The sequence below is a fragment of the Otolemur garnettii genome, unplaced genomic scaffold (assembly GCF_000181295.1).
Source record: "Otolemur garnettii isolate 467f Iridium unplaced genomic scaffold, OtoGar3 scaffold00006, whole genome shotgun sequence".
NCBI classification, from domain to species: Eukaryota; Metazoa; Chordata; class Mammalia; order Primates; family Galagidae; genus Otolemur; species Otolemur garnettii.
Window position 1 is genome coordinate 43,714,910 of NW_003852401.1, and position 14,780 is coordinate 43,729,689.

The 14,780-nt window shown below is 43.7% G+C and overlaps 1 pseudogene; it reads left to right on the plus strand.

The window, feature by feature from the left end:
- Nucleotides 1-5,878: 5,878 nt before the first annotated feature.
- The window catches only part of LOC100953727, a 15,244-nt pseudogene continuing 6,342 nt past the window's right edge, over nucleotides 5,879-14,780 (plus strand).

Sequence of the window (14,780 nt, forward strand, 5' to 3'; positions counted from 1 at the left end):
GGGACTATGTCCCCCAAAATGCCCAGCTATTTTCAGAAACAGGGCGTTGTTCTTGCTCAGGCTGGTCTTGAGCTAGTGAGCTTAGCAATCCACCAGCCTCAACCTTCCAGAGTGCTAGGATTACAGGCGTGAGCCACCGCACCCAGCCTTTTTTTTTTCAAGAGGCAGTGTCACAGGCTCAGTGAGGTGGCTCACTGTAATTCCAGCACTCTGGGAGTCCCCAGGCTAGAATGCCCTGGCCTCAGCCTAGCTCACAAAAACCTCAAGGCTTGAGCAATCATCTTGCCTCAGCCTTCTGAGTAGCTGGGTCTACAGATGCCCACCACAACACCCAGCTCTCTTTTTTTTTATTTTTAGTAGAGACGGGGTTTCACTCTTGCTCTGGCTGGTCTTCAACTCCTGAGCCCAAGAAATTCACCTGCTTCAGGCTCTCAGAGTGCTAGGATTACAGGAATAAGCCATCGTGCCCACACAGAATTGTTGAATAACAAGAATCTACTGTGTATGTGCCAAATCAATCATGGTGTACTATAGCTGGAACTGTCCTCTTAATATAAGCTCAAACCTCTTCCATATCATTAAGTATACTTCTACATAAATCATTGGTAATGGGCCACTAGTATTTTGTTAAATAGATATATAGATATAAGATGATTTAGACAACCTAATTTGTTTCTTGTGGCCACTGTAACAAATCACCACAAATTTGGTAGCTCATTCTTCCATCATTCTAGAGTCCAGAAGTCCAAAATGAGTATCACTGGGCAGAAATCAAGGTGTCGTCAGGGCCATGCTCCCTGGAAACTCCAAGGGAGAATCCATTTCTGAAATTTTTCCTGCTTCTGGGAGCTGCCTGCATTCCTTGGTTTATGATTGCATCACTCCAGTCCTCAAGGTCAGCATCTTCAAATCTCTGTCTGCTCCATCCTTTTTTTTTGAGACAGAGTCTCACTTTGTCACCCTTGGTAGAGTGTCATGGCATCGTATCTCACAGCAACCTCAAAGTCTTGGTCTCAAGCTATCCTTTTGCCTCAGTTTTTCATTTTTTAGTAAAAATGGGGTCTCATTCTTGCTCAGGCTGGTCGCAAACTCGAGTTCAAACAATCCATCTGCCTTGGCCTCCCAGAATGCTAGGAATACAAGTGTCAGTCACTGTACCTGGCCTGTCTGTTCCATCATCACATCACTTTTTCCTTCTTTATGTATCAAATTTTTCTCTTGCCTCCCTCCAATAGGAATATAAGTGATTAATTGCACTTAGAGCCTGTTCTGAAAATCCAGAACCTATAAGAATGCAACTTCAGGCACAGAGGTAGTATGCAAATTACCTTTGCCAGCATCAAGCCTAAAGATGCAGGTTTCAGCAAGGAGGGAGGCCAGTGAAGGGCAGCTTCCAGGTCTTCCTCATGGGAGATAGGTTCCAGGTGGTGACTACAATGGTCAGATCTAAGGTTAGTACCTCAGCTCGTAGGAAATACCATATCAGGGTATTTTAAACCTCTTGTTCCCCAGCAAACTTTGGAACCTTAGCACAATTCATTTATATGGTTGCATGGTATCCTCTTAGGGAAGATAGGTCAGCCAGTTATAACATCTAGTTATGGTTTCAAAGTCTTGTTTTGCTACCTGTGCCATATTTTAGGCATTGTTTAGATAATTAAAATGCCACAGTTATAATTGACCCAAACTGGGGTGTACTCACCCAGCACAGCAAAGCCAGACACAGATACTAAGAGCCATAGTGGGAGAAAGAGGCATTTTATTGCATGGCATCAAGCAAGGACTGTGGGCAGCTAATGTATAAGATCTCACATCCTTGATGGCTTACAACTAACGATTTATAAAGGCAAGGGTATATTTCAGGAAAGCCAAAGTTATAGGCAAAATTGCAAATCAATACATGGAGGTTATAGGGATCATTTGAAGTGAGGGCTTAGATGGATTTAGAAATTCTTTGAGGCTCGGCGCCTATAGCTCAACCGGCTAAGGCGCCAGCCACGTACACCTAAGCTGTCGGGTTCGAATCCCCAGCCCGGACCCGCCAAACAACGATGATGGCTGCAACCAAAAAATAGCTGGGCGTTGTGGCGGGCGCCTGTGGTCCCAGCTACTTGGGAGGCGGAGGCAGGAGACTCGCTTGAGCCCAGGAGTTGGAGGTTGCTGTGAGCTGTAATGCCATGGCACTCTGCCCAGGGGGACAGCTTGAGGCTCTGTCTCAAAAAAAAAAAAAAAAAAAAGAAATTCTTTGAATCGCTGTTGGTTAAGGAAGGAAAGGCTTGTCTTGGAAAAGTGATAAACGTACCTCAGGGTGAAATTCAGAAGAATGGGCAGAATTCAACTCTCAGTTCCCCCTTACCTGCATTTTCCATCTGATGGTGGCGCCTGAAAAACAACTCAAGAACATATGTTAACATGTAATCTTTTAGTTTCCATAAGGAATTAAAAAACACTTCCTGACTCTGTTTTTTTTTTTTTTTTGAGTATTGTTCTTATTATCTTCTTGCTTATCAAGGCTAACTAGGTACTCAGACTTTCCATTGAAGGGATTCGAGATTTTTTCTTTATTTCCATGCTAGGGGGGCACAGAATGCCCCCAAAGAATGGTCCCTGCTCCATCTCACAACAAGGTAATGATGAAAGTTTTTCATCATTATATGCAAGTGTGGGGGATGAAAACCTTTCTTTTGTACCCTCTTATTGTCAGTGACTGAGGTATGCAAATTAAACTGACAAAAGACAGTAATAGGAGAGAAAGGCACACAAATTTAACTGATGTCTTTCATTTAATGTGCACAGGGACTACACAGGAAACAAGTGGAAACCTCAAATAGCTGGTTAAACCCAGGGACTTATATACCATTTTAACAAAGGTCAATAAATTATGGAGAAGCAACCAGGCAAAGCAAAGTGTGGGGTGTGGGCCTCTAGGAGCAGTAAATTTTCAGAAGATAAATAAAGGAGGAAATTAATGGAGGACAGGATTATTTATTTGTGTAGATTCATCTCAGTACCAACTTTCCTTCACCTTCATGGCTATGAAATTCCCCTGGAGAGAAAGAGTATTTATGACAATCTTCAATTCTCAGAAGATTTTGCTTTTAGTCAGATACAGAAAACTCTAACAAGGCTTCTTTCTGCATCTATTGATTCATAATTACCCTCACCACAAAACAATCCATATGCCAAACTAGCATATTTTAGGGCAGCATAATCTGGTCCCCTTCATAAATGTATATTTCCTCATACAAGGCCGGGGTGTGGGTGCCAGATCACAATAGACCTAGCTAAGGCCAGAATCTCTCCTGGCATTTCAGGGACTGGGCTGGGGTAAAAACAAAGGCTCTGGGACCCATAGGAATGAAAGCTAGAAATGGGACAAAAGCTAATGTTACTGAAAGCTTAGCACTTGTCACTGAACCACGGTCAGAAGAATAAGGAGAAGTGGTTGAGGAAAAGTAAAAAGGATATAAGGTGACCAGATTTTAACATTGGTAAAGCGGGACACCATTGAAGGGGGAGGGTGGACCTCGGGGGGCAGGGCCTGACAACAATGTGAACTTTGATAAGTAGTTCTCCATAATCAGTACTTAACAATTATTTGCTATTATTTAAGTTTAACATTATAAAATTAACAAAAATAATATAAAACTCATATCCTGGTGAAATAGCCACATGGCAGCTGAAAACCGTATATTCCCTTCCTGTTCTCCAGTGTTCCCTAGCTTGTTGTGCATTCTTTCCAAAAATTGGACTTTTTTAAAACACCAAGGGACATGGGACAAATTGTTAAAAATCAGGACTGTCCTGCCGAAAGCGGGATGTCTGGTCACCTTACGAGGGGGGGCTACTTGTTTGTTCCAGACAGTTTGGCTCCTTCTGAGCTAGTTGTCCTTGCCTAGAAGCAAGGGAGGGGGCTCGGCGCCTATAGCTCAACCGGCTAAGGCGCCAGCCACGTACACCTAAGGTGGTGGGTTCAAATCCCCAGCCTGGACCTGCCAAACAACAATGACGGCTGCAACCAAAAAATAGCCAGGCGTTGTGGTGGGCACCTGTGGTCCCAGCTACTTGGGAGGCAGAGGCAGGAGACTCGCTTGAGCCCAGGAGTTGGAGGTTGCTGTGAGCTGTAATGCCACGGCACTCTGCCCAGGGGGACAGCTTGAGGCTCTGTCTCAAAAAAAAAAAAAAAAAAAAAAGAAGCAAGGGAGGGAGTAGTCTCCTTCTGATACGGATTCTACCTGGGTGACCTTGCCCAGAAGGGGAGTAGGGAGTTTGCATTAGCCTTTTCATTTCCAAATGAAGTTACATTAACCTCTTTATTCCCAAATGGAGTTACATTAACCTTTTCAGCAGCCAAACTGTTATTATTATTATTTTTTTTTTTGAGACAAAGCCTCAAGCTGTCCCCCTGGGTAGAGTGCCGTGGCATTACAGTTCAAAGCAACCTCCAACTCCTGAGCTCAAGCGAGTCTCCTGCCTCTGCCTCCCAAGTAGCTGGGACTACAGGCGCCCACGACAACGCCTGGCTATTTTTTGGTTGCAGCCATCATTGTTGTTTGGTGGGTCTGGGCTGGATTCGAACCCGCCACCTTAGGTGTACATGGCTGGCGCCTTAGCCGGTTGAGCTATAGGCGCTGAGCCAGCCAAACCGTTATTGTGCATTCTTTCCAAAAATTGGGACTTTTTAAAAACTCTGCAGGCCATGGGCCAAATTGTTAAAAATTGGGACTGTCCCACCAAAAGCGGGATGTCTGGTCACCTGAAAAAAGGAGTTTATTAATTTGCCAGCACATGAGGAAGATTTTCTTTCTGTCTTAAAATGTCCTAATCATAAGCAGAAATACAGAGCTTTTAAAGGGAGCATTTTGAGGCTGGGTTCCCATAGCTAAGTGGTTAGGGCACCAGCTGCACGCACTGGGGCTGGTGAGTTCAAATCCTGCCTGGGCCTGCTAAACAACAATAACAACAAAAAAATAGCTGGGAGTTATGACTGGTGCCTGTAGTCCCAGCTACTTGAGAGACTGAGGCAAGAGAATCGCTTAAGTCCAAGAGTTTGAGGTTGCTATGAGCTGTAATGCCACAGCACTCTACCGAGGGTGACATTAAAAAAAAAAAAAGGAGCATTTTAGCTTTTTGGCTATTGCTGAACTATAGTTGATGATTCTGATCCCTCCCACCTCCAGGGAAGACAATTTTGTGACCTCTGCCCACCTGACCTGGCCTCTACCCAGACAGCTCCAGTGAGCCTTCTCCTGTAACATAAACAACAAGGGACATTCCCTTGCCCCTTCCGACCACTGGCCTGAGGAAGCGATGCAGGTTTTAGTTCTTGAAAGGGTGAGGGTTTTTTTTTTTTTGGCTGGGGCTGGGTTTGAACCCACCACCTCCAACATATGGGGCTGGCACCCTACCCTTTTGAGCTGCAGTCACCGCCCAGGTGAGGAGTTTTAAAGAGAAAGAAAAAACTTTTTTTTTTTTTTTGAGCCAGACCCTCAGCTATCACCCTGGGTAGAGTGCCATGGCATCGCAGTTCACAGCAACCTCCAACTCCTGGGCTCAAGCGAGTCTCTTGCCTCCATCTCTCAAGTAGCTGAGACCACAGGTGCCCGCCACAACACCTGGCTATTTTTTGGTTGCAGCTGTCATTGTTGTTTGGCGGGCCTAGGCTGGATTCGAACCCCTGCTAGCTCAGGTTTATGTGGCTGGTGCATTAGCCGCTTGAACCACAGGCACTGAGCCAAGAGACAGAAATATTTTTAAGGCCATTCCCTCTGTAATACTAAGGATCTGCTCAGGAGACCAGAACTGGAATTGGGGGAGCTGCTGAAGAATAGATAGGAGTAGCTATGGGGCTGGACTGGTTGCTTTGTATGTAAATAACATGTACCACATCAAGGAACACTTGGACCTAAACTACACTGAGTGTTTTCAGGCATTGGTGTTACCAGAGGAAGAGCGTCTGACCACCTATGGCTGTCAGCCAATATGCAGAGATGAGGATAGGGCTGCCAAACTTTGTCAGAAGGCCAGCAATTCTAGTGAACAGTAAGAGTAGCCTCTCCAAGACTGTTCTGTCCTTCCATTTCCAAAACCAAAGTTTTATACATAAAAATTAAATGCAAGAACCATACTGAGAGGGCCAGACTAGCTCCATCTTGCTGTTTACTACATAAGCCCCACTCCTAGCTGTTTACTACACAAGCCCCATTCCTAGCTGTTTAAACTCCATTCCTAGCCCTTCCGCCCCAACCTCTGCCAGTAAAACCTGCAGAGCCACTCCCTGTTGCCCTCCCCCACCCCTCACCTGTACCAATCCAAATCCTCCTTTACTAATGAAATCACCAACCACCAATGAAAAGTGTACTCGGGCTCGGCGCCTATAGCCCAACCAGCTAAGGCACCAGCCACATACACCTAAGGTGGCGGGTTCGAATCCCCAGCCTGGACCCGCCAAACAACAATGACGGCTGCAACCAAAAAATAGCCGGGCGTTGTGGCAGGCGCCTGTGGTCCCAGCTACTTGGGAGGCGGAGGCAGGAGACTCGCTTGAACCCAGGAGTTGGAGGTCGCTGTGAGCTGTAATGCCACGGCACTCTGCCCAGGGGGACAGCTTGAGGCTCTGTCTCAAAAAAAAAAAAAAAAAAAGAAAAGAAAAGTGTACTCGTATCCGACCCTACCCCTCTTGCTTTCTGTACCCCATAAAAACTTCCTCCACCCCGGGTTCGAGGCTCTTCCTCGGCTTGCATGCCAGGAGAGACCAGGCCTGGGCTTGAATAAATCTCACCTCTTGCTTTTACATCGGAGTGTGTCTCGGATTTGTCTGCTGGGGCCTTTTGGGAAAATTTCGGGCATAACAATACTAACCCTAATCATAAACAATGGCAATGGCCGTGACCCATGACCCATAATAAACAGTAACTGACATAACCTATGACTCATACAACATTCTAATTCAAAAGTTAATCTCTTAATCACCCTAAACTACTCAAATATACGCCTCCAGGTTAAAGCTGAATTTACAAAACAATGAGAATGGGAGACAGGAGGTAAAGGTCATGTAGGTTCTAAACCAACCAGACTGACTCCATCTTATTCTCACTTCAGGCTATGTGGTGATAGTGTTGGAAAAATACTTAAAAATAAAATCTACTGCCAACAGACAAATCCTATCCAGAAATTATAGAAAATAACAAAAAAATTTGTATCACTGATTATGCATTAAAGTAGACCATGATATGCATCACAGTCCACTAAAGAGATTGCAAAGACAGAAAGAAAACATCTCAGATCTTTACAATAGGCAGGAAGTTAGAATTTAGATATAGGCACCAAGGCTGAGGTCACTTAGAGAAGAGAAAACAGGATGTCATTCTTTTTTGGATATTTACATTTTAAGAAAATGGTTCTGAAGCCCCGGGGGGGGGGGGGGAACATTCCTGGAATGCAAAACTTGGCTTGAGCCTTATTTAGCTTTTAAAGAGATTTATATACATCTCAAAGAGACAAAGAAAGAATTTATTACATGTCTTCTAAGAGAATTGCTCTAAGAAAAAGCCTGCCGCACAGCTGCATATGTGTGTGTCTCTGGACACCAGAGGAAATTTAAATTTTTTTTAGATTTTTGTTTATCCTTACAGTGGAGACTGTTAACTGTCAACTATACTCTGTTTTCAGCTTCTTTCATAGCAGTGGAGTTTAAGCTCATTGCCAAGTTGCCAAGAGACAGAACACATTTCCCAGCCTCTCATGTAACTGAATGTGGTTCTGTTACTCAGGCTGATGGACCAGGAGCAGAAATAAATACGCAGCTTGTTCTTCTTTTGTGTGTGTGTAGAGATGTGATCTCACTATGTTGCCCAGGCTGGTCTTGAATTCCTAACTTCAAACAATCTTCCTTCCTTTGTTACCAGATGAAAAGGGTCTGGCCATTTGTCATTATCAGCCAATATGGAGAGAAGGGGATGGATACACCAAACTTTATTTGTCAGAAGGCCAGAGATTCTGGAGAACAGTGTGAGTAGCTTCCCTAAGACTGTTCTATTTTTCCATATCCAAAATCACCGTTTTATACATAAAGGTTCAAAGTAAAGACTATATTAACCCTTATTTTAAATAATAATCAGTACAAATCAATGGCAATCTATTACATTTTCAATTCAAAAGTGAATTTCCTAAATCAATCTTCCTAAAGATCACCTTAACCCTTATTTTAAATAATAATCAGCATAAGTCTGTGACCTACTACAGTATTTCCAATTCAAAAGTCAATTTCCTAAATCAATCTTCTTAAACTATTCAAGGTGAGTATCTTTAGGATGGAAGCTAAATTTACAAAACAATGAGAATGAGAGACAGGAGGTGAAGGTTGGGTAGGGCCTAAAACAATCAGACCAGCTGTGTCATGTCCACCCAAGCCTGACAGACTCCATCTTATTCTCACTATATGTGCTTTTACCTTGGTCTCCCAAAGTGCTGGGACTACATGTGCCTGACCAGTATGTAACTTTTTTTTTTTTTTATTTTGGAGACAGAGCCTCAAGGTGTCACCCTTGGTAGAGTGCTATGGCATCACAGCTCACAGCAACCTCCAACTCCTGGGCTCAAGTGATTCTCCTGCCTCAGCCTTCCAAGTAGCTGGGTCTACAGGCGCCTGCCACAATGCCTGACTATTTTTTGGTTGCAGTCATCATTGTTGTTTGGCAGGCCCAGGCTGGATTCAAACCTGCCAGCTCAAGTGTATGTGGCTGGTGCCTTAGCCACCTGAGCCACAGGTGCCATGCCCAGTATATAACTTTTAAATTGAGAGAGGATACCCTGGAAGGATGTGGTCTAGGAGAGCAGCCGTCTTCTCAAGGAGACCACAAGAGTACACCAACAGGATCCTCTCTATGGTGACTCAACTGTTAGGAATTTGTAGACTTAACTTCCTCTGTTGCAGGAAAACAAGGCCCAACGGAAAGAAAGAGCACCCAAACACCATGTTTATAAGAAGGAGTTTATTTACCAGCTGGGAGCTTACAGCACAGAAGAATTCCAAATGGCTGGGCTCCCTGACTGGCTTGGTCTTTCCCTTTTTATCAACAGTCAAAAAGTTTCAACCCACAGGTACCCTTCTCATTGGCCAGTTTGAATCAAGCAGGAGATGCTATTCCAGCCCCTACAGAACTACAGGATTTCATGGAACTTGGAAATTTCCAAGTTCCAGGAAGTTAAGTTAACAAATTCCCAAGAGCTGAGTCACCATGGAGAGGACCCTGCAGGTGTATCCTTGTGGTCTCCTTGAAAAGACCTGTCCTCCTAGACTTTACCCTTCTCAGGTATCCTCTCTCACCTGGAACCTGGAAATTTCCACTTCTGTGAAATCCTATTGAAAGGGCCAGACCAGCGCCATTTTTTTGTCTACTACATAAGCTCTGTTCCTAGCCCCTCCACCTCCCTCCACCCCAACCACCAGGTAAACCCACAGGACCACTCCCTGCTGCCTCCCCCACCCCTGATTGCACAAGCCATTGAGCCGTTGATTTAGTCACCTTAAGCAGACAGCCGCCATAATAGGTAATAAGTATCAGTTTCCTTGAACAGCTGCCATAATAGGCAATAAGTATCAGTTACCTTGAACAGCTCCCATAATAGGCAATAAGTATCAGTTACCTTGAACAGCTCCCATAATAGGCAATAGGTTTCTACTTCCTTGAAATTCAGGTATTCTCCTTCAACTACCCAATCAGGCTGCACCACCTCAGGCCCCCAGTTAAGAAATCCCCCACCCCTCACCTGCACCAATGCAAATCCTCCTTTACTAATGAAACCACCAACCACCAATCAGGAGTGTACCTGTACCCCAACCCTACCCTTTTTGCCTTCTGTACCCCATAAAAACCTTGCACACCCCAGGTTCAGGGCTGAACCTCGGCTTGCATGCCAGGAGAGTCCAGGCCTGGGCCTGAATAAAACTCACCTCATGCCTTTTACATTGGAGTGTGTCTCAGACTGTCTGTTGGGGCCACTTGGGGGAATTTCGGGCACAACACTATAGTTCTATATGGGCTGGAACAGCATGTCCTGCTTGATTCAAACTGACCAATGAGAAAGGTACCTGTTGAAAGGGAGGCACTAGACCGGCAGAGATATCACAGATCACCAAAGCTTGTATGAAAGGTTTTCATTGGTGGGGGAGGGAGGCTGCAGAGCAGCACCAAGAAGGAGAGAAAAAGAAGAAAGAGGAGAGAGAGGAGGAAAGAGAGAAGGAGAGAGAGGGAGAGCAGAGAAGAGAGAGGGGGGAGAAGGAGAGAAAGAGAAAGAGAGAGAGAAGAGAAATGTACCCCTATATAGGGAAGTCTCAGAATGGTGACGGGATGGTGGGATAACCAATAAGGAGTTATTGCTCCAGTAGAAAGAGCCATTAGGGGCAGGCAGCAGGTAATTGGAACAGGGTGATGAGGTAAGCAGGCCATTCCCTGTGTTATGAAGGAGTTGTAACTTTAAGAGCAAGAAGGGGCTTTCTGAGGCAATTATCTAACACCAGTAGGTTGGAACTTTTTGACTGGAGATAAAAAGGGAAGGACCAAGTCAGTCAGGGAGTACAGCCATTTCAAATTCTTCTATGCTGTTTTCTTTGCTGGCTGAAATAAAGCCCTTCTCTTATAAACATGGTGTTTGGGTCTATCTTCCACTGGGCCTATCTTCCTACAACAAAATTATCTCCAACCAAAAGGACAAACTGCCTCCCAGGAGTTCTCTTTTTTCTTCTTCCCACAAAGACACACATGTGAACATGCATGTGGATATAAATGTATCATGACCCAGATTTGACTACGCAGATAAAGACATCCCATCTGGGGAGATGCGATAACAGAATGGAAGGAATATAAGTTTCTACATGACTCTATGGAAAAGAGCTGTCCCACCAACATGATCTACTCTTTGTGGGATAATTATGTAAGAGAAAAATAAGTTCTGTCTTCAAGACATTGCATTTGGGAAACTTCTTGGCTAAAAATGAAATTGGTCATTACTCTAAATAACCCAAGATACTAATATCAATATACACATTCATATTATATATTCATATATAATAAGATATTAACTTCCTGTATTGTCATACATATCTCACCTATATTGCACCTGTGTGTACACCTTACCTATCTAGTTATATCACTAGTTCAAAAAAGAAAAAAAAAATTTTTTTTTTTTTTTTGAGACAGAGCCTCAAGCTGTCACCCTGGGTAGAGTGCCATGGCTTCACTGCTCACAGCAACCTCAAACTCCTGGGCTCAAGTGAGTCTCCTGCCTCAGCCTCCCAAGTAGCTGGGACCACAGGCGCCCGCCACAACGCCCGGCTATTTTTTGGTTGCAGCCATTATTGTTGTTTGGCAGATCTGGGCTGGATTCGAACCTGCCACCTTGGGTGTATGTGGCTGGCGCCTTAGCCGCTTGAGCCACAGGTGCTGAGCCAAAAGAAAAATATTTTAACACCAAAAAGTAGGAAACAGACTATCTCAGAAACAAAAAGTGTCAATTTAGATTGTTAAAAAATAAAATTTCAACAAATTTAGTTTAAGATCTAATTGGCTTTTATTAGCAATTCATGAATTATACAGGATCACATTTGCAAATTGAAGGAGCTTTGTCAGGCAAGACAGAACAGGTTTTTGTTTTGTTTTTGTTTTTGTTTTTAATAGCTTAAGCAGAAACAAGGAAACAGAATAATTTTAAAAAGCAGACTATTAACATCACATTACTTTAGGTTACTTTCCTTGCAAAAGTTAAAGCAGCAGAAATTTCTGTATCATGCCGGCTCAGGTTAATTAGGCCCTTTCTGATGGTTGTATGGTTGTGTAAGACACAACAGGAGGCCTGTTGGGGGATTTTCCAGCTTCCTTAAAGTTTTAGTCTGGTTATGTGGCACCAAACTTAGCACAAGTGACTCCATTTTGATTTGGTCTGTTTGTGTTACTGAAAGCTTGGCACTTGTCCCTGATTGCTGCATCAGAAGAATGAAGACAAATGCTTTGAGGAGAAGGAAAGGAAGATTTATTAATTTACTAGCAAATGAGGAGGAGGGGGACTCCTATCTTAAAGTGCTATTTTCCTGGCTGGGTATGGTGGCTCATGCCTATAATCCTAGAAATTTGGGAGGCTGAGGTGGGTGGATCTCCTAAGAGATCAGGAGATCTGCCTCAGCCTGGGACCAGCCTGAGCAAGAGTGAGACCCTATCTTTACTAAAAATAGAAAAATTAGCCAGGCATTGTGGCAGGTGCCTATAGTTCCAGTTACTTTGGAGGCTGAGGCAGGAGGATCTCTTGAGCCCACGAATTTGAAGGTGCTGTGAGCTTAGGCTGAAGCCATGGCACTCCATCCTAGGCAATAGAGTAAAACTGTCTAAAAAAAAAAAAAAGCCACTATCTTATCTATAAGCAAGAAGATTTTTAGCTTTGGGGTATTGTTGTTTAACTATAGTTGACGGTTCCGATCAATCCCATCTTTGAAGAACAATCTCAATTTCTGCCAGAGACTGTCAGTTCCAGTTAAGTCATCTCCTCTGGTACAAAGAACAAAGGACATGCTCTGCCCTTGCTGACCACAGGCCTGAGGCAATAATACAGGTTTTAATTCCCCAAAAGAGTGGGGGAGGTTTTAAAGAAATAGCTCCTAAAACATTTTTATCCTTTTTTAGGCTGTTCCCTCTACTACACTGGCATCTACTAAAATGTTTTAGTCTAAAACAGTGGTCCCCTGTTTAACAAAATCAATGAAAACCCAACACATGCCCTTATTTTTCTCATTGTATGGCAGACTGATAAATGATTTACTGTGAACCACATTCAGAATCTGCATTGTTCTTTAGGAATCAGTGCTCTTCATTATGGAAAATATATTGTCTGTTTTCATCATACATATAAGGGCACACAATACGCAGCAGAGAATAGCTTATCTGAAACAACTAAATAAAAGCCTTTTGGGGAGTGGCAATCATGAATAGAATAGACCTGTTCTGTGTCAAGAACTATGCTCCTATGGGTGGCACCTGTAGCTCAAGGAGTAGGCCACAGGCCCCATATACAAGGAGTAGGACACAGGCCCCATATACCAGGCAGGTTTGTGAGAGCCAAACTAGCTCCATTTTGTTGTTTACAGCACAAGCTCCATTCTTGGCTGTTTACAGCACAAGCCCCATTCCTGGCTGTTTACCGCATAAGTTTCATTCATAGCCCCTCCGCTCCAACCTCTGCCAGTGAAACCTGCAGGGCCACTCCCTGCTGCTTCCCCCACCCCTGGTTGCACAGCCATTAAGCCGTTGAATTGAGTCACCTAAGGCAGACAGCTGCCATAATAGGCAATAAGTATCAGTTCCCTTGAACAGCTCCCATAATAGGCAATAAGTTTCTACTTCCTTGAAATTCAGGTATTCTCCTTCAACTACCTAATTAGGCTACACCACCTCTAGCCCCGGTTAAGAAATCCCCCACCCCTCACCTGTACCAATCCAAGTCCTCCTTTACTAGTGAAATCATCAACCACCAATGCAAATCCTCCTTTACTAGTGAAATCATCAACCACCAATCAAGAGTGTACCTGTAACGGACCCTACCCTTCTTGCTTTCTGTACCCCATAAAAACTTGCTCTACCCTGAGTTTGGGGCTCATCCTAGGCTTGCATGCTAGGAGAGTCCAGACCGGTCTGAATAAAATCTCACCTTGTGCCCTTTACACTGGAGCGTGTCTCGAGTTTGTCTGTTGGGGCTAATTTGGGAGGATTTTTCGGACCTAACAGGTTCAAACCTGGCCTGGGCTAAAAACTGCAAAAAAAAAAAAAAAAAGAAAAAGAAAAGAAAAAAGAACTATGCTCCTGAAGGAAATCAGAATATTTTACGCCCCCTCCCAATATATTTCTTTGACATATCTGAGATGGCTGCCACAAGTCAGACAGACAGAAGTAATGTTGCTACTCTGTCTTTTGGGGGGAAGAAATTTGCATCTTTAGAGAATCTCCATTAAGGCCGCCAGGTCTTTCTTTATTGATCTTGGAAAGATCAGCTGAGAGTCTGACTTCTTTAAAGGTCTGAATAGAAACATTTACCACCTATTCTCCCGAGGGCTGCTACTCTTAAAGTTTCATTTACATAAAAAAACACTTTTGCTAGCCAAACCTCTTCCTTTCTCCCTCCCATAACCCACTTTGCCACTAAAACCTGTTGTTTTGCAACAACCCGAGCCCACCTTCTTTATAAACTTCATTGAGAACTACCTTCCAAAGCCCCTTGTGTATACACACTAAATAAATTTGCATGTACTTTTCTTCTATTAATCAATCTGCCCCATGTCAACGATTTTTCAGCAAACTTTAGGAGGTCAAGGGCCTTTGTCTCTATACTCCTTATTGGGATTACAGAGAATAGAATGTGGTAATTTTTACCTTCTGTGAGTTCACAGTTGGTGAGTTCTTGTTGTTCGTGATACAGTATAATAAGTACCCAAAGAAATACTGGCATAGGCTTTAATATAATATTTCAGAAATATCTGATTCAGCTTGGAGAACAGGGAAGTCTAAGAGGTAAGACTTGGATTCTGAAGGCAGTGGGCAAGGTTGGTGTGGGACAGGAGGGGTAGGCAGAAAGATATTGATAGAGTAGAGATATGGGACAGTCTGAAGGAGCCACCTAGATCTTATATGTGGGAATGATCATCTCTACTGGGAACTCATAAATATTTTTTTATGGCATCACATGTTCAAATTAGCATGATTTGGCTCGGCGCCTATAGCTCAACCGGCTAAGGCGCC